Source organism: Rhinoraja longicauda, chromosome 5 (genome assembly GCF_053455715.1).
Source record: "Rhinoraja longicauda isolate Sanriku21f chromosome 5, sRhiLon1.1, whole genome shotgun sequence".
Lineage (NCBI taxonomy): Eukaryota > Metazoa > Chordata > Chondrichthyes > Rajiformes > Arhynchobatidae > Rhinoraja > Rhinoraja longicauda.
In genome coordinates, this window is record NC_135957.1 from 82,511,758 (window position 1) to 82,537,328 (window position 25,571).

Consider the following 25,571-nt stretch of genomic DNA (forward strand, 5'->3'; position numbering starts at 1 on the left):
TTCGCCCTCGATTGTGCTTTTTTGAGAACGTATTTAACCCTTTCCCTGCCTCTTTGTCTGCCCACATTTTCAAGGGTTGAAAATTAACCACCACCACGAAAAGCTGCCAATCCCGACCAAGGAACAGCTACCATCTGGCCACAGGTGTGACTGGAAGACCTGGAAGTCCCTCAATAGGCTTCGTACAGGGATGGGCCAATGCAAGGGCGGCACGGTGGCGCAGCGGTAGAGTTGCTGCCTTACAGCGAATGCAGCGCCGGAGACTCAGGTTCGATCCCGACTACGGGCGCCGTCTGTACGGATTTTGTACGTTCTCCCCGTGACCTGCGTGGGTTTTCTCCGAGATCGTCGGTCTCCTCCCGCACTCCAAAGACGTACAGGTATGTAGGTTAATTGGCTGAGCAGATGTAAAAATTGTCCCTAGTGTGTGTGGGATAGTGTTAATGTGCGGGGATCGCTGGGCGGGGCGGACCCGGTGGGCCGAAGGACCTGTTTCCGCGCTGTATCTCTAAATCTAAAAACAATCTAAAGACCAATATGAGCAAATGGGGCTACGCAGATGTGGCGGACGACTAGGTTAATTCCCGGAATGGCGGGACTGTCATACGTTGAAAGACTGGAGCGACTAGGCTTGTCTACACTGGAATTTAAAAGGATGGGAGGAGATCTTATCGAAACGTATAAGATTATTAAGGGTTTGGACACATTAGAGGCAGGAAACATGTTCCCAATGTTGGGGGAGTCCAGAACAAGGGGCCACAGTTTAAGATTAAGGGGTAGGCCATTTAGAACTGAGATGAGGAAAAACTTTTTCAGTCTGAGAGTTGTGAATCTGTTGAATTCTCTGCCTCAGAAGGCAGTGGAGGCCAATTCTCTGAATGCATTCAAGAGAGAGCTGGATAGAGCTCTTAAGGATAGCGGAGTCAGGGGGTATGGGGAGAAGGCAGGAACGGGGTACTGATTGAGAATGATCAGCCATGATCACATTGAATGGCGGTGCTGGCTCGAAGGGCCGAATGGCCTCCTCCTGCACCTATTGTCTATTGTCTATAATGTGAGTGTGGAACATCTGCACAATCCAAGCCACACATACTAAGATGCCCACTTCTGGGAGGACAATGCTACCCGGAAGATCTAGCAGTGGCAAACGAGAAGGCTGTCCACTGTGCAGGAGCCTGGCCCAACATCTGAAACATGAGATGATGGACACGGAAGAAGATTAACTGTACACTGCAAGGGCCAGGATGCGAGCGGGCAAGATCATCTCTGACCCCTCTCACCCTGGCCACAAACTCTTCGAAGCGCTTCCCTCTGGAAGGCGACTCCGGACTGTCAAAGCAGCCACAACCAGACATAAAAACAGCTGTTTTCTATGAGTCGTATTCTACTCAATAACCAAAGTCTGTAGTCTCTCTTTTTTGCTCTGGTTTATTTTCACCCACATGTACAGACCGTAATGTTGTATCCTTATTGTTTTGATGTGTTTATGCTTTATTTTTAATTGTTAACTGTATGTTTGTGTTGTCATTTGTGAGCGGAGCACCAAGGCACATTCCTTGTATGTGCACATACTTGGCCAATAAACTTATTCATTCATTCATTCATTCATTCATTAATTAATTGATTGATTGATTGATTGATTGATTGATTGATTGATTGATTGATTGATTGATTGATTGATTGATTGATTGATTGATTGATTGATTGATTGATTGATTGATTGATTGATTGATTGATTGATTGATTGATTGATTGATTGATTGATTGATTGATTGATTGATTGATTGATTGATTGATTGATTGATTGATTGATTGATTGATTGATTGATTGATTGATTGATTGATTGATTGATTGATTGATTGATTGATTGATTGATTGATTGATTGATTGATTGATCGATCGATTGATCGATCGATTGATCGATCGATCGATCGATCGATCGATGGATCGATGGATCGATGGATCGATGGATCCATCCATCCATCCATCCATCCATCCATCCATCCATCCATCCATCCATCCATCCATCCATCCATCCATCCATTCATTCATTCATTCATTCATTCATTCATTCATTCATTAAGAAACAGAAAGAGACCGGTAGATAGACACAAAGTGTTGGAGTAACTCAGCGGGACGGGCAGCATCTCTGGAGAAAGGGAACGGGTGACATTTCCGGGTCGAGACCCTTCATCAGACTGAAGAAGGGTCCCGAACTGAAACGTCACGGTACTCTGTGGAAATCGGTAATGAGAATCTGCTGCGTGCGTGTGTGTGATTGGGGAAAATTCTGATTAAATCAGTGATGAAAATTCCCGCAAAACATGTACATAATTGCAAACAGTTTAAACAAGGCTTTTTGAGTGGTTGAACAGGGAAGTGAATGTTGCAATCAGTGTACTGTAAGATGAATCAGTGTGATTTTGATGTCTTCCCAACTTGCCGATCGGACGTGGTGGGTTGCCAAAACTCTTGAGGTAGACACAGAGTGCTGGAGTAACTCAGCGGGTCAGGCAGCATCTCTGGAGAACATGGATAGGTGACGTTTCACAGAGTGCTGGAGTAACTCAGCGGGTCAGGCAGCATCTCTGGAGAGAAGGAATAGGTGATGTTTCGGGTCAAGACCCTTCTTCAGACTGAGAGTCAGGGGACATTTCTACGGGTACATTTTCCAACAGCATTATTAAACTTAACTAATTTGTTTATTTATTTTTAGCAACATTAATCTCTGAATTAAACTAAACTAAAGTAGACCATCTGTCCCATCGAGTCAATCAAGAGTGTTTTATTGGCAAATGTCCCGGATAGAACAATGAGTTCTTACTTGCAGCAGCACCACAGAATATGTAAACATAGTACACTGTAAACAATATCATAAATGAGGGTGAAAAAGTTCAGTGTGTGTACACATAGAAACATAGATAATAGGTGCAGGAGGAGGCCATTCGGCCCTTCGAGCCAACACCGCCATTCAATATGATCTTGACTGATCATCCAAAATCAGTACCTGCTTTTTAGATATTGTTTTTAGGTTTAGAGGTACAGCGCGGAAACAGGCCCTTCGGCCCACCGAGTCCGCGCCGCCCAGCGATCCCCACACATTAACACTATCCTACACCCACTAGGGACAATTTTTACATTTACCCAGCCAATTAGCCTACATACCTGTACGTTTTTGGAGTGTGGGAGGAAACCGAAGATCTCGGAGAAAACCCATGCAGGTCACGGGGAGAACGTACAAACTCCGTACAGACGGTGCCTATAGTCAGGATCGAACCTGAGTCTCCGGTGCTGCATTCGCTGTAAGGCAGCAACTCTACCGCTGTGCCGCCCATGGGCTTTCTCCCCATATCCCTTAATTCCGTTAGCCCTGAGAGCTAAATCTAACTCTCTCTTGAAAACATCCAATGAATCGGCCTCCACTGCCTTCTGTGCCAGAGAATTCCACAGATTCACAACTCTCTGGGTGAAAAGGTTTTTCCTCATCACAGTCCTAAATGGCCTACCCCTTATTCTTAAACTGTGACACCCTAGTCACAAACACACACACGCACATACGCACGTGCACACGAGCATACATACATACGTACACATAAAAAACAAACAAGCAATAATAGTGCAATAATAACAATGATAGTCTGTATAGTTCACTCTGTGCAGTCGACTCTATGACACACCTTATCGAGATCTGGGTTCAATGGAGATGAACTTTGGAAATTAGTGATGAGAAGCAGCTGAGGGTGTGTGTGTGTGATTGGGAAAATCCGTGATTAACAGTGGCTGGGCTATTCATTCCCGTAATACATACGGCACATAATTGCAGACAGTTTAAAGAGGGCTTGTGGGTGCTTGAACAGGGAAGTGAATGTTGCAATCAGTGTACTGTAAGATGCATCAGTGTGATTTTGATGTCTTCCCAACTTGCTGCTGACCAACCTTTCATATAAGCAATGAACAATCAGACGTGGTGGGCTGCCAAAAGTCTAGAGGTAGACACACAGTGCTGGAGTAACTCAGCGGGTCAGGCAGCATCTCTGGAGAACATGGATAGGTGACGTTTCACAGAGTGCTGGAGTAACTCAGCGGGTCAGGCAGCATCTCTGGAGAACATGGATAGGTGACGTTTCACAGAGTGCTGGAGTAACTCAGCGGGTCAGGCAGCATCTCTGGAGAACATGGATAGGTGACGTTTCACAGAGTGCTGGAGTAACTCAGCGGGTCAGGCAGCATCTCTGGACAACATGGATAGGTGACGTTTCACAGACTGCTGGAGTAACTCAGCGGGTCAGGCAGCATCTCTGGAGAGAAAGAAAAGGGAAAGGATTGGACAGGTTTAGAGGGATATGGGCCAAACTCAGGCAGGTGGGACCAGTGTAGATGGGGCAAGTTGGGCCGAAGGGCCTGTTGCCAAAGCCGATTGTTAAAACTCACTAGCACATTAACATCTCCCATCAAGACCAACGATGGAGCAAGGAAGAGAGACACAAGGAACTGCAGATGCTGGTTCACAAAATACAACACAATGTGCTGGAGTAACTCAGCAGGTTAGGTTAGAATCCAGAGGCTAACTTGATGATTGAAAGACTTTAAATTCAGATTCTGCCAAATTAATATAAGAGAATTAAATAACAATTAGTTTAGTTTAGTTTAGTTTAGTTTAGATTAGTTTAGATTAGTTTAGTTTAGTTTAGTTTAGATTAAAGATACAACATGGAAACAGGCCCTTTGACCCACCGAGTCGGCGCTGAATTGAGATCTGCGCACACTAACACTATCCTACACACACTGTGGACAATTTGCAATTATGCCAAGCCAATTAACCTACAAACTTGTGCATCTTTGGAATGTGAGAGGAAACCGGAGCACCCGGAGAGAACCCATGCAGTCACAGGGAATCAGGGGGTATGGGGAGCAGGCAGGAATGGGGTACTGATTGAGAATGATCAGCCATGATCACATTGAATGGCGGTGCTGGCTCGAAGGGCCGAATGACCTACTCCTGCACCTATTGTCTATTATCTAACGTGCAAACTCCTTACAGACAACACCCGTTGTCAGGATGGAACCTGGGTCTCTGGCGTTTCGAGGCAGCAAATCTACCGCTGCGCCACCGTGTATATATATACTTTATTTTGTTGGCTCCAGATCATCTGATATCCAAAGAAAAATCCTGCCTTTTCCATAACATGCCAGAATCGTCCAGATTAGTTTATATAAAGGATGGGAGGGGATCTTATAGAGACGTATAAAATTATAAAAGGACTGGACAAGCCAGATGCAGGAAAAATGCTCCCCATGTTGAGGGAGTCCAGAACCAGGGGCCACAGTCTTAGAATAAAGGGGAGGCCATTTAAAACTGAGGTGAGAAGGAACTTTTTCACCCAGAGAGTTGTGAATTTGTGGAATTCTCTGCCACAGAGGGCAGTGGAGGCCAATTCACTGGATGAATTTAAGAGAGATTTAGATAGAGCTCTAGGGGCTAGTGGAATCAAGGGATATGGGGAGAAGGCAGGCATGGGTTACTGATTGTGGATGATCAGCCATGATCACAATGAATGGCGGAGCTGGCTCGAAGGGCCGAATGGCCTCATCCTGCACCTATTTTCTATGCTTCTGCGTTTCTATGTTTATCACGTGTACCGAGGTACAGTGAAAAGCTTTTGTGGCGTGCTAACCGGAATAGCTGGGCTTGCTTCCGCTATGGTTGCATTCATAAAATAAAAAATAAGAGAGAAAGAGTAACTCAGCGGGTCAGGCGGCATCTCTGGAGAAAAGGAATAGGCGACGTTTCTGGTCGTGACAGTTGTACAGGGCATTGGTGAGACCACACCTGGAGTATTGCGTACAGTTTTGCTCTCCTAATCTGAGGAAAGACATTCTTGCCATAGAGGGAGTACAGAGAAGGTTCACCAGATTGATTCCTGGGATGGCAGGACTTTCATATGAAGAAAGACTGGATAGGCTCGGCTTGTACTCCCTGGAATTTAGAAGATTGAGGGGGGATCTTATAGAAACTTACAAAATTCTTAAGGGGTTGGACAGGCTGGATGCGGGAAGATTGTTTCCGATGTTGGGGAAGTCCAGAACAAGGGGTCACAGTTTAAGGATAAGGGGGAAGTCTTTTAGGACCGAGATGAGAAAGGTTTTTTTCACACAGAGTGGTGAATCTGTGGAATTCTCTACCACAGAAGGTAGTTGAGGCTAGTTAATAGGCTATATTTAAGAGGGAGTTAGATGTGGCCCTTGTGGCTAAAGGGATCAGGGGGTATGGAGAGAAGGCAGGTACGGGATACTGAGTTGGATGATCAGCCATGATCATATTGAATGGCGGTGCGTACAGGCTCGAAGGGCCAAATGGCCTACTCCTGCACCTATTTCCTATGTTTCTATGTTTCTATGTGACCTTTCTTCAGAGTTACTCCAACATTTTGTGTCTGTCTTCGGTGTAAATCAGCGTCTGCAGTTCCTTCCTGCACTGATGTGCAGCACTTTGGCCAACGTGGGTTGTGTTCAAATGTGCAGCGCAAATAAAATTGATGACTTGACTACACGTCGGAGAGGGCAAGACCTGGTGAATGAAAGTGGTAGAAATTCCTGGCAGTGCACAACGCCATTTCCTTCTCTGTGTGTTCCCTACCCTCACAAATTACTCAGAAGTACAGATAATTATAGGTTACTGACTGAGCCAGAACATCTGTTTGGTCGACATGTGAGGCTCGGGAGGGCTGCTGGAAGCTTGTAACACCATCTATTCTTTGAAGTTGCGTTGAAACAAATTAACTTGGATTTGTTGCACTTTCTGGAAAGAGCAAAGCTTTTCCCAGGCTGGATGTTGGTCGTTCCTTAACCATTTACTCTCAATTCCATTGCTCGGAGTTGTTTCGATGGAACGCCCAACTTTCTTGGCCCAACATTCAGGAAGATATGTTTTGAACAAAACACAACGTGCTGGTGTAACTGGGGCGGCACGGTGGCGCGGCGGTGGAGTTGCTGCCTCACAGCAGCAGAGACCCAGGTTCGATCCCGACTAAGGGTGCTGTCTGTACGGAGTTTGTACGTTCTCCCTGTGACCTGCGTGGGTTTTCTCCAGGATAGAAACATAGAAACATAGCAAATGTTTCTAAACACCCTCCCCCCTAGCAACCCTCTCTAGCAAACCCCCTCCCCCCTTAGCAACCCCCCCCCCCCTAGCAGGAGGAGGCCATTTGGCCCTTCGAGCCTGCACTGCCATTCATTGTGATCACGGCTGATCATCCACAATCAGTAGCCCGTGCCTGCCTTCTCCCCATATCCCTTGATTCCACTAGCCCGTAAAGCTCTATCTAGCTCTCTCCTAAATCCATCCAGTGATTTGGCCTCCACTGCCTTCTGTGGCAGAGAATTCCACAAATTCACAACTCTCTGGGTGAAAACGTTTCTTCTCACCTCAGTTTTAAATGGCCTCCCCTTTATTCTTAGACTGTGTGGCCCCTGGTTCTGGACTCCCCCAACATTGGGCACATTTTTCCTGCATCTAGCTTGTCCAGTCCTTTTATAATTTTATATCTCCGGTTTCCTCCCACTCTCCAAAGACGTACAGGTTTGTAGGTTAGTTAACTTGGTATAATTGTAAATTGCCCCTAGTGTGCGTAGGATAGTGTTAGTGTGCGGGTGATCGCTGGTCGGCAGGGACTCAGAGGGCCGAAGGGCCTGTTTCTGCGCTGCATCTTTAAAACTAACAACTAAAACATTAGGTATCACAAAACGCTGGAGTAACTCAGCAGGTCAGGCAGCACCTTGGAGAAAAGGAATGGGTGACGTTTAGGGTCGAGACCCCTCTTCAGACTTCTCGACCCGAAACGTCACCCATTCCTTCTCTCCAAGATGCTGCCTGACCTGCTGAGTTACCCCAGCATTTTGTGATACCTTCGATTTGTACAAGCATCTGCAGTTATTTTCATTCGGCCAGGCAGCATCTGTGGAGGGACTGAATGGGTGGCATTTCAGGTTGGGACTTTTTGTTTAGTTTAGTTTAGTTTAGAGGTCCTGCGCGTAAACAGGACCTTGGGCCTCCCCATGTCTGTGCCGACCAGCGATCCCCACACACCGCACTTCAGCACACCAGCACTTTGTGTCTTTTTTTAAACTAGCACTTGCAGTTCCTTTTGTCGACAAAGGGCTTTTATATTTATGGTATTAAAGGAATGGTACAATGAATCGCTATTCTTAATCTTTCAGCACCATTGTTCTACATTACCAGCCAATATCTAGGTCGGCACGGTGGCGCAGCGGTAGAGTTGCCGCCTTACAGCGAATGCAGCGCCGGAGACCCGGGTTCGATCCCGACTGCGGGTGCTGCCTGCACGGAGTTTGTACGTTCTCCCCGTGACCTGCGTGGGTTTTCTCCGACATCTTCGCTTTCCTCCCACGCTCCAAAGACGTGCAGGTTTGTAAGTTAATTGGCTTGGTATAAGTGTAAATTGTCCCTAGTGGGTGTAGGGTGGTGCAGTGTTAATGTCCCTAGTGGGCGTAATAGAATGTCCCTAGTGGGCGTAGGATAGTGTTAATGTGCGGGGATCGCTGGTCGGTGCCGATCCGATGGGCCGAAAGGGCCTGTTTCCGCTCTGTATCTCTCAAACTAAAAAACTAAACTAAACCAATATTCTCCATGGGACCTCTGGTTAATCTCTAACCAGACAGTCCCGCCATTCCGGGAATTAATCTAGTAAACCTACGCTGCACGCCCTCATTCTTTTGATGAGGAATGCACCGGGAGAGCTACTCCCTTACTCTGGGCAAGAGAGTCTGTGCGATCTACCCGATCTATTCCTCTTATGATTTTATACACCTCCATGAAATGAATCTCTGGCATCTCATTCCATATACCCGTCACCCTCTGTGTCACTCAGGTACCTATGACATTTTTCACCTCTCCCCTGGCCACGCTCTCATTCCACCCCTGCCATCGGGAAGAAGGTACAGGAGCCTGAAAACTGTAACGTCCAGGTTCAGGAGCTGCTTCTTCCCTACAGCCATCAGGCTATTAAACACTACAACCTCAAATAAGCTCTGAACTCCAATGGACTATTATTATGAGGTCGCGCAGCGTAGGTTTACTAGGTTAATTCCCGGAATGGCGGGACTGTCGTATGTTGAAAGACTGGAGCGACTAGGCTTGTATACACTGGAATTTAGAAGGATGAGAGGGGATTTTATCGAAACATATATGATTATTAAGGGGTTGGACACGTTAGATGCAGGAAATATGTTCCCAATGTTGGGGGAGTCCAGAACAAGGGGCCACAGTTTAAGAATGCGGGGCAGGCCATTTAGAACGGAGACGAGGAAAAACGTTTTCAGTCAGAGAGTTGTGAATCTGTGGAATTCTCTGCCTCAGAAGGCAGTGGAGGCCAAGTCTCTGAATGCATTCAAGGGAGAGCTAGATAGAGCTGTTAAGGATAGCAGAGTCAGGGGGTATGGGGAGAAGGCAGGAACGGGGTACTGATTGAGAATGATCAGCCATGATCACGTTGAATGGTGGTGCTGGCTCGAAGAGCCAAATGGCCTCCTCCTGCACCTATTGTCTATCGTCTATTGTCTATTGTCTATTGTCTGTTGATTATTATTATTATTATTATTATTATTATTATTATGATTATTATTATTATTATTGTTATTATTATGATTATGATTATGATTATGATTATGATTATGATTATGATTATGATTATGATTATGATTATGATTATGATTATTATTATTGTTATTATGATTATGATTATGATTATGATTATGATTATGGTTATGATTATGATTATGATCATGATTATGATTATGATTATGATTATGATTATTATTATGATTAATATTATTATTATTATTATTATTATTATTGTTATTGTTATTGTTATTGTTATTGTTATTGTTATTGTTATTGTTATTATTATTGTTATTGTTATTATTATTATGATTATTATTATTATTATTATTATTATTATTTACAGTGCACTATGTTTACATATTCTGTTGTGCTGCAGCAAGTAAAACATTCATTGTTCTATCCGAGACACATGACAATAAAACACTCTTGACTCTTGACTCTTAAATCTATGTCTTCTCGTTCTTGTTTCCCCTTTGGGTAAAAGACTCAGTGCATTAATCTTATCTATTTCTCTCACTTGTGGCTTCGCTCAAGATTCCAGTATCTGCAGCATCTTGTGTCTAACTTTATTTCCCACCCCTCGTTGTCCCAAAGCAACGGCCTCCTTTGTAACAATGAGATTCATAATTGAGTACTAGACCAAGTGGACCCGTTGGGCCCAAACCTCTCCTGCATTGGTGCAGCACCCTCTCCTACTCCCCTCCCCCCCTCCCCTCCCCTCCCTCCCTCCCCCCTCCCTCCCTCCTCTCCCTCCGTCACCCTACCCCCTCCCCTCTCCTTCCATCCACCTCCCCCTCCCCTCCCCCTTCCCCTCCCCCACCACTCCATCCCCCTCAACCCCCCCTTATCCTCCCTCCCTCCCTCCCCCCTCCCTTCCTAGTAGAAAGATTTAAACTTTAAAATGTGAATAACTTTTAAAATATAACACCGATTTCAATGAAACTTCTTCCATTGGCACCCAAGGGACGACGGTGAGTAAGGTGGGCCTAAAATTGTCGCGCTATCGTGTACTGCGTTTTGGCTGCAGTTCAGGAACGAACAAACAAATAAACAAGAGTTTTAGTGTATAGATAGACTAAAAATGCCGAAGTAACTCAACGGGTCAGGCAGCATCTTTGGAGAGAAGGAATGGGTGACGTTTCGGATTGTGGACCCCTTTTTCAGACTGAGAGTCGGGGGAGAGGGAGTCTAGAGATATGGAAGGGTAAGGTGTGAAAACACCGATCAAAGCGGATGCTGGTAAAGGAAATGTAGATTGGTTAATTGCCAGCTGAGGGGAAGGTGACAACAAGGCATAAAAATCAGTGAAATCTAATCAAGAGACCAGTGAAACTAGTCGGAAAACTTGGGTGGGGGAGGGGCAGAGAGAGAGAGAGAGGGCATGCAACTTGAACCCAAGCGAAATATGAGGTGCTGTCCTCCAATTTGGGCCCCACTCTGACAGTGCAGGAGGCCCGGGACTGAAAGGTCAGTGTGGGAATAGGAGGGGGAGTTGAAGTGTTTAGCTGCCGGGAGATAAGGTGGGTTTAGGCAGACTGAGCGGAGGTGCTCAGCGAAACGATCGCCGAACCTGGACTTGGTCACGCATATACCGTTCCCTCCGTAACTCCCTGGTCCACTCGTCCCTTCCTACCCAAACCACCCCCTCCCCTGCAACCGCACGAGATGCAACACCTGTCCCTTTACCTCCCCCATCAACTCCATCCAAGGACCCAAACAGTCTTTCCAGGTGAGACAGAGGTTCACCTGCACCTCCTCCAACCTCATCTATTGTATCCGCTGCTCTAGATGTCAACTTCTCTACATCGGTGAGACCAAACGCAGGCTCGGTGATCGTTTCGCTCAACACCTTCGCTCAGTCCGCCTTAACCAACCTGATCTCCTGGTGGCTGAGCACTTCAACTCCCCCTCCCACTCCCAGTCTGACCTTTCTGTCATGGGCCTCCTCCAGTGCCATAGTGAGGCCCACCGGAAATTGGAGGAACAGCACCTCATATCTCGCTTGGGCAGCTTACATCCCAGCGGTATGAACATCGACTTCTCCAACTTTAGATAGTTCCCCTGTCCCTCTCTTCTCCTCCCACTTCCCAGTTCTCCCTCTATCTTCCTGTCTCCACCTGTATCCTTCCTTTGTCCCGCCCCCCTGACATCAGTCTGAAGAAGGGTCTCGACCCGAAACGTCGCCCATTCCTTCTCTCCTGAGATGCTGCCTGACCTGCTGAGTTACTCCAGCATTTTGTGAATAAATACCTTCGATTTGTACCAGCATCTGCAGTTATTTTCTTATATATATATAGCAGTCATCATTGAGTCACCATGCTCTCTTGCTGAAGGATATTACAAGCCGATTACTAACGTTCAATTTTCTGCTTGTCCACACAGAACTAAACAGACAAGCTACCACAGTGAGAAATATGTGCCCCAGGCCCACCTTTCACGAGACGAACCATGTAATGACAGAAGGCCTAAAAGCATGGCTTGCTGCTTAAGCTACTGGGACCTGACCGGATGATCCAAGGTTGAGTTCAAAGCCACCAGAGAGAGGCTGCTTACATTCACCTGGTGTCAGTATTGATGGTCATAATAGGTGCTATCAGGCAAACGGCGGCACGGTGGCGCAGCGGTAGAGTTGCTGCCTTACAGCGAATGCAGACTCAGGTTCGATCCCGACTGCGGGTGCTGTCTGTACGGAGTTTGTACGTTCTCCCCGTGACCTGCATAGGTTTTCTCCGAGATCTTCGGTTTCCTCCCACACTCCAAAGACGTACAGGTATGTAGGTTAATTGACTGGTAAAATGTAAAAATTGTCCCTAGTGTGTGTAGGATAGTGTTAATGTGCGGGGATCGCTGGTCAGCGCGGACTCGGTGGGCCGAAGGGCCTGTTTCCGCGCGGTATCTCTAAATCTAAAAAAAATCTGAACCATCCTACCACAACCAGAGAGCAGTGCTGAAGTACTATCTACCTCATTGGTGACCCTCGGACTATCCTTGATCGGATGTCACTGGCTTCACCTTGCACTGGAAGTTATTCCCTTATCATGTATCTGTACACTGTAAAATGGCTCGATTGGAATCATGTATTGTCTTTCCGCTGACTGGTTAGCACGCCACAAACGTGACAATAAACTAAACTGAAACTGAAAAAAGCTTTCTGGTTTATTGAGATGGGAAACAAATTTTGGTTTGGCCACCTGTCTAAGGGTTGTTACTACCCAGGCGAATCTAACCTCTCAGCGTTGTTAGCGATTGGAACAATTAGAGTCATTTAAGTTCCCTGAAACGTCACCCATTCCTTCTATCCCGAGATGCTGCCTGACCTGCTGAGTTACTCCAGCATTTTGTGAATAAATACCTTCGATTTGTACCACCATCTGCAGTTATTTTCTTATACTCTGCAATTGAGGGTATGTCAAAAGAAGCTTGCCCCTTCACAAGCATTTACAAGGTAGGACGAGCCAACATTAGAGACAATTACCTGCATGAGGCATGAATCGGTAACCCCATATCCCATTGTTAAACCTTATATATATTACAGGAGCAATCACACTTTAAATGAAGACGTGATTGTAAAGTGTTTTGGGGGCATCCAGAGGTCGGGGGAAAACAATAGACAATAGACAATAGGTGCAGGAGTAGGCCATTCAGCCCTTCGAGCCAGCACCGCCATTCAATGCGATCATGGCTGATCACTCTCAATCAGTACCCCGTTCCTGCCTTCTCCCCATACGCCCTCACTCCGCTATCCCTAAGAGCTCTATCCAGCTCTCTCTTGAAAGCATCCAACGAACTGGCCTCCACTGCCTTCTGAGGCAGAGAATTCCACACCTTCACCACTCTCTGACTGAAAAAGTTCTTCCTCATCTCCGTTCTAAATGGCCTACCCCTTATTCTTAAACTGTGGCCCCTTGTTCTGGACTCCCCCAACATTGGGAACATGTTTCCTGCCTCTAATGTGTCCAATCCCCTAATTATCTTATATGTTTCTTTCTTAATAAATGTACGAGAAAATTTATCATCTTCGTTTCATATGTTTCTGTAATCTGCACAGTTTTCCTTGACTCTCTCTCCTTGATTCGATCGAATGACCAAATGGTGCCAGCACAACAAGCTGGCTCTCAATGTCTGTAGGACCGAGGAATTGATTGTGGATAGACACAAAAAGCTGGAGTAACTTAGTGGGACAGGCAGCGTCTCCGGAGAAAAGGAATAGGTGACGTTTGCTCTAAATGCAGCCTCACCATTGTCTTAAATAACTGCACCATTAATTGTCATAATTACCAACACGGAACAATGAAATTCTCTTTGTAGCAGAACAGCAGGGTTGTACACACAATACTCGATAGACAACATGAAAAAAACACAAAAAAAACAAAAAACTTCTATAAATAAATAACCCAAATAAAGATACAAAGTGTTGGAGTAACTCAGCGGGTCAGGCAGCATCTCTGGAGAACATGGATAGGTGACGTTTCACAGAGTGCTGGAGTAACTCAGCGGGTCAGGCAGCATCTGTGGAGAACATGGATGGGTGACGTTTCACAGAGTGCTGGAGTAACTCAGCGGGTCAGGCAGCATCTCTGGAGAACATGGGTAGGTGACGTTTCACAGAGTGCTGGAGTAACTCAGCGGGTCAGGCAGCATCTGTGGAGAACATGGATGGGTGACGTTTCACAGAGTGCTGGAGTAACTCAGCGGGTCAGGCAGCATCTCTGGAGAACATGGGTAGGTGACGTTTCACAGAGTGCTGGAGTAACTCAGCGGGTCAGGCAGCATCTCTGGAGAACATGGATAGGTGACGTTTCACAGAGTGCTGGAGTAACTCAGGCAGCTTCTCCAGAGAACATGGATAAATGACGTTTTGGGTCGAGACCCTTCTTCAGACTTTTAGGGTCCTGACGAGAAGGGAAAGATTTAATAGTAACCTGAGGGGTAACTTTTTCACACAAAGGGCGGTGGGTGTATGGAACGGGCTGCCAGAGTGGGTAGTTGAGACAGGGACTATGGCAAAGTTTTAAAAACATTTGGACAAGTACATAGATAGGTTTGGAGGGATATGGGCCAAATGCAGGCAGGTGGGACTGGTATAGATGGGGCATGTTGGTCGGTGTGGGCAAGTTGGGCCGAAGAGCCTGTTTCGTCTCTGTATGACTATGGCTCCATAGCTTTCATCTAATTAAAACAGCATTGAACACTTTCAATGAATTTATACCAGGTCTGAAATATATTTTCCTTGTAAAAATGCATTATTTTATAGCAAATTGTATTACACGATATATTATAATATAATATATTGGGGCCGCATGGTGGCACAGTGGTAGAGTTGCTGCCTCACAGCGCCAGTGGAACTCACAATGGAACTGATTGTAGACTTTAGGAGAGATCCCCCTCTCCCCCCCCCCCCCCCCACTCACCATCAACAACACCACAGTCACATCTGTGGAGTCATTTAAGTTCCTTGGAACCATCATCTCCAGGGACCTTAAATGGGGGGCCACCATCGACTCCACAGTCAAAAAGGCCCAACGTTGGATGTACTTCCTTCGGCAACTGAGGGGACACAATCTGCCCCAGGCAATGATGGTCCAGTTCTATACTGCCATCGTTGATTCCGTCCTCACCTTCTCCATCGTGGTCTGGTTTGGCTCAGCCACCAAGCACGACATCCGGTGGCTGCAACGGATCGTTCGCACAGCTGAGAAGGTTGTTGGCTGCAACCTTCCCCCCCATTGACGAACTGTACACTGCAAGGGCCAGGAAGCGAGCGGGCAAGATCATCTTTGACCCCTCTCACCCTGGCCACAAACTCTTTGAAGCCCTTCCCTCTGGAAGGCGACTCCGGACTGTCAAAGCAGCCACAGCCAGACATAAAAACAGCTTTTTTTTCCTCGAGTAGTAGCTCTACTCAACAACCAAAGTCTGTAATCTCTTTTTGCTCTGGTTTATTTTCACCCACATGTTTAAATTGTAATGTTGTATTCTTAATGTTTTAATGTTTTATGCTTTATTCTTAATTGTTTACTGTATGTTCGTGTTGTTACTTGCGAGCGGAGCACCAAGGCACATTCCTGGTATGTGTACATACTTGGCCAATAAACTTATTCATTCATCATTCATTCATTCATCCAGTGGCCTGAGTTCGATCATGACCATGGGTGCTGTCTGTACGGAGTTTGTCCATTCTCCCCGGGACCGCGTGGGTTTCCTCTCTCACTCTATGGACTCCATAGCTTGATATGATTGTAAATTGGGCGGCACGGTGGCGCAGCGGTAGAGTTGCTGCCTTACAGCGAATGCAGCGCCGGAGACTCAGGTTCGATCCTGACTACGGGCGCCGTCTGTACTGAGTTTGTACGTTCTCCCCGTGACCTGCGTGGGTTTTCTCCGAGATCTTCGGTTTCCTCCCACACTCCAAAGATGTACAGGTGTGTAGATTAATTGACTGGGTAAATGTTTTTTAAAAATTGTCCCTAGTGGGTGTAGGATAGTGTTAATGTGCGGGGATCGCTGGTCGGCGCGGACTCGGTGGGCCGAAGAGCCTATTTCAGCGCTGTATCTCTAAATTAAACTAAACGAAATAAATCAATAGACAATAGAAAATAGGTGCAGGAGAAGGCCATTCGGCCCTTCGAGACAGCACCACCATTCAATGTGATCATGGCTGATCATTCTCAATCAGTACCCCGTTCCTGCCTTCAAATCATTGAACAAATGACTGTCACTATTATTCTACTGCGGCTTAATTGTTCTTTTGCTGAGCTAAGTTGATCACTGAACTCACCTTATTGTGTTTTTGATTTCATCTCAAGTCCTTGATTAAATTAGTAGGCATGTTGCGGTTGACTTTCTGGTTTCCTAGTTCATGTTATCAGCCTTCATTGTGGGAATGCAGATTATTTTGCAAACTGGTGCTTCTAATGACGTAGACACAAAATGCTGGAGTAACTCAGCGGGTCAGGCGGCATCTCGGGAGAGAAGGAATGGGTGACGTTCCACATCGAGACCCTTCTTCGGACTGGGTCTCAGACGTGAGTCTGAAAAAGGGTCTCGGCCCGAAAAGGTCACCCATTCCTTCTCCCCCGAGATGCTGCCTGAACCGTTGAGTTATTCCAGCAATTTGTGTCTGCCTTCGATTTAAACTAGCAGCTGCAGTTTTTTTCCCTACACTTGTGACGAAGTGTCCACTGTGACATGAAACCTCTGAGTCTAGAACCAGGGGCCACAGTCTAAGAATAAAGGGGAGGCCATTTAAAACTGAGGTGATAAGAAACTTTTTCACCCAGAGAGTTGTGAATTTGTGGAATTCTCTGCCACAGGGGGCAGAGGAGGCCAATTCACTGGTTGAATTTAAGAGAGAGTTAGATAGAGCTCTAGGGGCTAGCGGAATCAAGGGATATGGGGAGAAGGCAGGCACGGGTTATTGATTGTGGATGATCAGCCATGATCACAATGAATGGCGGTGCTGGCTTGAAGGGCCAAATGGCCTCCTCCTGCAACTATTTTCTATGTTTCTATATCACATACTTCTTGAAAGCAAAGAGTGGGGATAAATGGGTCTCTTTCGGAATGGCAGGCAGTGACCAGTGGGGTACCGCAAGGTTCGGTGCTGGGACCCCAGCTATTTACGATATACATTAATGACTTAGATGAAGGGATTAAAAGTACCATTAGCAAATTTGCAGATGATACTAAGCTGGGGGGTAGTGTGAATTGTGAGGAAGATGCAATAAGGCTGCAGGGTGACTTGGACAGGTTGTGTGAGTGGGCGGATACATGGCAGATGCAGTTTAATGTAGATAAGTGTGAGGTTATTCACTTTGGAAGTAAGAATAGAAAGGCAGATTATTATGTGAATGGTGTCAAGTTAGGAAGAGGGGATGTTCAACGAGATCTGGGTGTCCTAGTGCATCAGTCACTGAAAGGAAGCATGCAGGTACAGCAGGCAGTGAAGAAAGCCAATGGAATGTTGGCCTTCATAACAAGAGGAGTTGAGTATAGGATCAAAGAGGTCCTTCTACAGTTGTACCGGGCCCTGGTGAGACCGCACCTGGAGTACTGTGTGCAGTTTTGGTCTCCAAATTTGAGGAAGGATATTCTTGCTATGGAGGGCGTGCAGCGTAGGTTCACTAGGTTAATTCCCGGAATGGCGGGACTGTCGTATGTTGAAAGGCTGGAGCAATTAGGCTTGTATACACTGGAATTTAGAAGGATGAGGGGGGATCTTATTGAAACATATAAGATAATTAGGGGATTGGACACATTAGAGGCAGGAAACATGTTCCCAATGTTGGGGGAATCCAGAACAAGGGGCCACAGTTTAAGAATAAGGGGTAGGCCATTTAATAATAATAATAATACATTTTATTTATATAGCGCTTTTCATATACTCAAAGACGCTTTACAGAGATTTTGAGAACATAGGGAAATTAATAAATAGAACGGAGATGAGGAAGAACTTTTTCAGTCAGAGTGGTGAAGGTGTGGAATTCTCTGCCTCAGAAGGCAGTGGAGGCCAGTTCGTTGGATGCTTTCAAGAGAGAGCTGGATAGAGCTCTTAAGGATAGCGGAGTGAGGGGGTATGGGGAGAAGGCAGGAACGGGGTACTGATTGAGAGTGATCAGCCATGATCGCATTGAATGGCGGTGCTGGCTCGAAGGGCTGAATGGCCTACTCCTGCACCTATTGTCTATTGTCTATTGTCTATTGATCTTCACTACTTGTTAATATTCCACATATTAAGCACAGTCACTCCTTGCAGAGATACCAACATGATCTCATTTTGCAATTGTATTCTCGTGTGGGTAAAATACTTTGTGTTTAAGTGATATGTCTTGTTGTTGTCTGGGTTGATCATTGATGGTTCAGATCGAGATGGCCATTCATCAAAGGTTTTCAAATTATTCTATAGATTCTATGGATAAGGGCGGCACGGTGGCGCAGCGGTAGAGTTGCCGCCTTACAGCGAATGCAGCGCCGGAGGCTCAGGTTCGATCCCGAATACTGGTGCCGCCTGTACGGAGTTTGCACGTTCTCCCCGTGACCTGCGTGGGTTTTCTCCGGGATCTTCGGTTTCCTCCCACACTCCAAAGACGTGCAGGTGTGTAGGTTAATTGGCTGGGCAAATGTAAAAATTGTCCCTAGTGTATGTGGGATAGTGTTAGTGTGCGGGGATCGCTGGTCGGCGCGGACCCGGTGGGCCGAAGGGCCCGTTTCCGCGCTGTATCTCTAAACTAAACTAAGCTAAACTAAACCAAAGTGATAGATGCTCGGTAAAATGGCCAAACAACCAGCTACAACTCCAGCAGAATCCTGACATTGTCTGAATGCCCACATCCTATGAATAATTCCTCTTGAAACTCATGCAGACTGATACGATCATCCCATGACAGTGCAGACGGTCGCAGATGTCCAAACGAAAACCACCAAAAAACTAAATAATACCACAAATCACAGAATTAAGTCATGGAGAAAGAACAGTCACTTTTTGTTCCCATCATCAGAATTTACCCAATCATCAAATCCAGATTTTTTTTAAAGAGTACATTGAATGGCCTCATGTGTAGGAAAATAACTGCAGATGCTGGTTCTAATCGAAGGTAGACACTAAATGCTGGAGTAAATCAGCGGGTCAGGCAGCATCGCAGGAGAGAAGTTTTCGGGTCGAGACCCTTCTTCAGACTGATGTCAGGGGAGGGGGCGGGACAAAGATAGGATGTAGTCGGAGACGGGAAGATAGAGGGAGATCTGGGAAGGGGGAGGCGAAGAGAGGGACAGAGGAACTATCTAAAGTTGGGGAAGTCAATGTTCATACCACTGGGCTTCTTCAGATGGGTTAGGGTTATTTTCCTGTGAACTGCCTTTGGTTAGGACTCTTTCTACCCAGCTATTATCAGGCAACTGAATCATCCTACCACAACCAGAGAACAGTGCTGAACTACTATCTGCCTCATTGGTGACCCTTGGACTATCCTTGATCGAACTTTACTGGCTTTACCTTGCACTAAACGATATTCCCTTATCATATATAAGGGCGGCACGGTAGCGCAGCGGTAGAGTTGCTGCTTTACAGCGAATGCAGCGCCGGAGACTCAGGTTCGATCCTGACTACGGGTGCTGTACTGTACGGAGTTTGTACGTTCTCCCCGTGACCTGCGTGGGTTTTCTCCGAGATCTTCGGTTTCCTCCCACACTCCAAAGACGTACAGGTATGTAGGTTAATTGGCTGGGTAAATGTAAAAAATTGTCCCTAGTGGGTGTAGGATAATGTTAATGTGCGGGGATCGCTGGGCGGCACGGACTTGGAGGGCCGAAAAGGCCTGTTTCCGGCTGTATATATATGATGATATGATATGATATATCTGTACACTGTAAATGGCTCGATTGTAATCATGTATTGTCTTTCTAACATATGTATTGTCTTGTCCAACATGTACCGTACAATATGATACAATGCGATACGATACAATACGATACGATAGAACTTTATTGATCCCAGGAAATTGATCTGCCAACAGTCATAAAAACACAAAATACATGAAACATGAAACATGAGGGGAAAGGATTGGGGATGTGCAAAGATTGGGGTGGGGGGAAGTCAGTCTAAGTCTACCCCACGATAGAAGGGGGAGGAGTTATACAGTGTGATAGCCACAGGGAAGAAGGATCTCCTGTGGCCTATAGACAATAGACAATAGGTGCAGGAGGAGGCCATTCGGCCCTTCAAGCCAGCACCGCCATTCACCTTGATCGTGGCTGATCATTCTCAATCAGTACCCCGTTCCTGCCTTCTCCCCATACCCCCTGACTCCGCTATCCTTAACACAGAGTCTCTTGCCCAGAGTAGGTGAATCGAGAACCAGAGGACACAGGTTTAAGGTGAAGGGGAAAAGATTTAATAGGAATCTGAGGGATAACTTTATCACACAAAGGGTGGTGGGTGTATGGAACAAGCTGCCAGAGGAGGTAGTTGAGGCTAGGACTGTCCCAACGTTTAAGAAGCAGTCAGACAGGTACATGGATAGGACAGGTTTGGAGGGATATGGGCCAAGCGCAGGCAAGTGGGACTAGGGAAGCTGGGACATTTTTGGCCGGTGTGGGCGAGTTGGGCCAAAGGGCCTGTTTCCACACTGTGTCACTCTATGACTCTATGACTAAACTAATCTTTGCAGGTAATGAGTTTCAGATCATAATCACTCTCCCTTGCGTTTCCCTTGCGTCAAGACAGGTCTAGTCAACTCCAGGTTTGTACCCTGTTCACAAGTCTGGGTGAGGCAGAGGTACAACGAGACCTTGCATGCTGTTGCATCATCAGGCTCACAAGCTCAGGCAACTACACAAAAACACACTTCACGCATCTTCTATCCTGATCTCTCTTATCTCACACTCTTTGTCTTTTCACCTGGAGCCTTTGTCCAACCATCTGCCATTCAACCCCTCCCCTTTCCCCCCCCCCCCCCCCCCTCCCTACCTGTAGTCCTCCTTTCACTTGTGTGGGAATGAAACCGCAGATTGTGGTTTACACGGAAGATAGACACAAAACCAGGGGGCCACTGTTTAAGAATAAGGGGGAGGCCATTTAGAACGGAGATGAGGAAAAACTTTTTCACTCAGAGAGCTGCGAATCTGTGGAATTCCCTGCCACAGAAGGCCAGTGGAGGCCAGTTCAATGGATGTTTTCATAGAAAATAGGTGCAGGAGGAGGCCATTCGGCCCTTCGAGCCAGAACCGTCATTCATTGCGATCATGGCTGATCATCCACAATCAGTAACCTGTGCCCAACTTCTCCCCATATCTCTTGTTTCCACTAGCCCCTCGAGCTCTATCTAACTCTCCACAAATTCACAACTCTCTGGGTGAAAAAGTTCCTTCTCACCTCAGTTTTAAATGGCCTCCCATTTATTCTAAGACTGTGGCCCCTGGTTCTGGACTCCTCCAACATTGGGAACATTTTTCCTGCTTCTAGCTTGTCCAGTCCTTTTATAATTTTATACGTCTCTATAAGTTCCCCTCTCTTCCTTCTAAACTCCAGTGAATACAAGCCTAGTCTTTTCAATCTTAACTTTGTTCCATATCTTCCAACGTCTATACTCAATAGACACCAAATGCTGGAGTAACTCAGCGGGACAGTCAGTATCTCTGGAGAGAAGGAACGGGTGACTTTTCGGGTCGAGACCCATTCTTCAGCTGATGAGGGAAGACTAATGTGCCGAAAGACTACTTGACAACCCTATCTGCCTGTGGCACCACTTTCAAGGAACCATGTACCCTGCACTCCAAGATCCCTCTCTTCTACCACACTACCCAGAGCCCTACCGTTCGTTGTGTAAGTCCTGCCCACGTCAGCGCTGCCAAAATGCAACACCCCTCGTTTCTCTGCATTAAATTCCATCAACCATTCCTCAGCCCACCTGCCCAACTGTTCAAGATCCAGCTGCAAGTTTTGACGACCACCGTCACCATCTACAATACCACCCACTTCTGTCTCAACTGAAAACATGTACGTTCTCGCCCAAATCAATATTATCTTTCCTATCCATGTACCTGCCCATAAGGAGACAGAGTCACAGAACTGCACAGCACAGCACAGAAATAGGCCATTTGGCCCATTTGTGAAGCTGTGGAATTCTCTGCCTCAGAAGGCAGTGGAGGCCAATTCCCTGGATGCTTTCAAGAGAGAGTTAGATAGAGCTCTTAATGATAGCGGGGTCAAGGGATATGGGGAGAAGGCAGGCAGGGGTTACTGATTGTGGATGATCAGCCATGATGACAATGAATGGTGGTGCTGGCTCAAAGGGCCAAATGGCCTCCTCCTGCACCTATTTTTATATGTTTCCATGTTTAATGTGCAAACTCCACACAGACAAGAGTCAAGAGTGTTTTATTGTCATATATGTCCCAGATAGAACGATGAAATGTTTACTTGCTGCAGCACCACAGAATATGTAAACACAGTACTCTGTCTGTAGACAATAGACAATAGGTGCAGGAGGAGGCCATTCCACCCTTCGAGCCAGCACCGCCATTCACCGTGATCATGGCTGATCATCCACAATCAGTACCCCGTTCCTGCCCTCTCCCCATACCCCCTGACTCCGCTATCCTTAAGAGCTCTATCTAACTCTCGCTTGAAAGCATCCAGAGAATTGGCCTCCACTGCCTTCTGAGGCAGAGAATTCCACAGATTCACAACTCTCTGACTGAAAAAGTTTTTCCTCATCTCAGTTCTAAATGGCCTACCCCTTATTCTTAAACTGTGGCCCCTGGTTCGGGACTGCCCCCCAACATCGGGAAGAGTATACAAGCCCAGTCGCTCCAATGTCTTTCAACATACGACAATAGTAATAATAATAATAATAATAATAATAATAATAATAATAATAATAATAATAATAATAATAATAATAATAATAATAATAATAATAATAATAATAATAATAATAATAATAATAATAATAACAACAACAATAATAACAACAACAACAATAATAATAATAATAATATTTATAATAATAATAATAATAATAATAATAGTAATAATAATAGTAATAATAATAATAACAACAACAATAATAACAACAACAACAACAACAATAATAACAATAATAATCATAACAATAACAACAACAACAACAACAATAATAATAATAATAATAATAATAATAATAATAATAATAATAATAATAATAATAATAATAATAGTCTATTGTAGTTCAGAGCATATATGAGGTTGTAGTGTTTAATAGCCTGATGGCTGTAGGGAAAAAGCTGTTCCTGAACGTGGACGTTACAGTTTTCAGACTCCTGTACCTTCTTCCCGATGGCAGGGGTGGAATGAGAGCGTGGCCAGGGTGGTGTGGGCATCACCCAAGGTCAAGGTCAAAGCCCGGTTTTAGACAATAGACAATAGACAATAGGTGCAGGAGGAGGCCATTCGGCCCTTCGAGCCAGCACCACCATTCATTGTGATCATGGCTGATCATTCTCAATCAGTACCCCGTTCCTGCCTTCTCCCCATACCCCCTGACTCCGCTATCCTCATGAGCTCTATCTAGCTCTCTCTTGAATGCATTCAGAGAATTGGCCTCCACTGCCTTCTGAGGCAGAGAATTCCACAGATTCACAACTCTCTGACTGAAAAAGTTTTTCCTCATCTCCGTTCTAAATGGCCTACCCCTTATTCTTAAACTGTGGCCCCTGGTTCTGGACTCCCCCATGGTTGAGTTCATGATGGGTTAGTTCAGAGACACAGCACAAAAACAGGCCCTTCGGCCCGTGAGAGGGGTAGATCGGGTAGATACATTGAGTCCTTTGCCCAGAGTAGATGAATCGAGGACCAGAGGACCAGAGGACAGGTTTAAGGTTTAGGGGAAGATTTAATGGGAATCTAGGAAGTAACCTTTTCATACCAAGGGAGGTGGGTGGTTGGAACGAGCTGCCAGAGGAGGTAGTTAAAGCAGGGACTATTGCAATGTTTAAGAAACAATTAGGCAGGTACATGGATAGGACTGGTCTAGATGGATATGGGCCAATGGCAGGCAGGTGGGACTAGTGTAGATGAGACATGTTGGTCGGTGTGGGCAAGTTGGGCCAAAGGGCCTCTTTCATGCTGTATCACTCTATGACTCTCAATGAAAAGACTTAATAGGTTAGCAAAACAACTCCTAAAATGTCAACAAACAGACTCCTTGCCCTGTGTGACCGGGGGTGTGACAGGGACAATTTCCGTGATACTCCCGTTTGTACCTTGTAAACACACAGCCCGGGGGCAGGCGAGTTAAACGTTTCACCCCACCAGCCCAGTGCTGGTTTTATTTCACGGGATATCCACACCGCTCAGCGGTTTGGTCCCCTGTGAAATATACTAGCCTGAATACCTTTATAACGTGTCCTTGGAAAGCTCTTTCGAACGATTCATGCCCAGTGACAAACAGTCAGAGAACCCACAATGGCCAACATGCCCCATCTACACTAGTCTCACTTGCCCGCGTTTGGCCCATATCCCTCCAAACCTGACCTATCCACGTACCTGTCTAACTGTTTCTCATACTTTGGGCTTGGGCAGTTTACACTCCAGCGGTATGAACATTGATTTCTCTAACTTCAGATAGTTCATCTGTCCGTCTCTATCCCCTCCCCATTCCCATTTCTCCCACTGTCTTCCTGTCTCCTACTACATCCTATCTTTGTCCCGCCCCCTTCCCTGACATCAGTCTGAAGAAGGGTCTCGACCCGAAACGTAACCCATTCTTTCTCTCCTGAGATGCTGCCTGACCCGCTGAGTTACTCCAACGTTTTGTTTCTTACCAACTGTTTCATAAACGTCGGGATAGTCCATGTGGGTTTTCTCCAAGTAATTCCGTTTCCTCCACACTCCAAAGACATACAAGTTTGTAGGTTAATTGGCTTGGTATAAATGTAACAATTGTCCCGGGTGTGTCGGGTAGCATTAGTGTGCGGGGATAGCTGGTCATTGCAGACTCAGACTAAACTAAACTCTACAGAAGAATTATTGACTGCGCAATAACTAACTCGTGGCCTAAACACACAAAGTGCTGGAGGAACTCAACCGGTCAGGCAGCATCTGTGGGGGGGACAGTCACAAAAAGCTGGAGTAACTCAGCAGGACGGGCAGCATCTGTGGAGAGAAGGAATGGGTGACGTTTCAGGTTCGAGACCCACCTTCACTTGTGGGGGCAATGAATTACTAAGGGGCGTCAGGGGTTATGGGGAGAAGGCAGGAGGGAGAGATAGATCAGCCATGATTGAATGGTGGAGTAGACTTGATGGGCCGAATGGCCTAATTCTGCTCCTATCACTTATGAACTTATCAATGGACAGGCGACGTTTCGGGTCGGGACCCTTCTTCTGACTGGCCTGTTGAGTTCCTCCATCACTTTGTGTACAATGTACGGTGCACTATGTTTACACATTCTG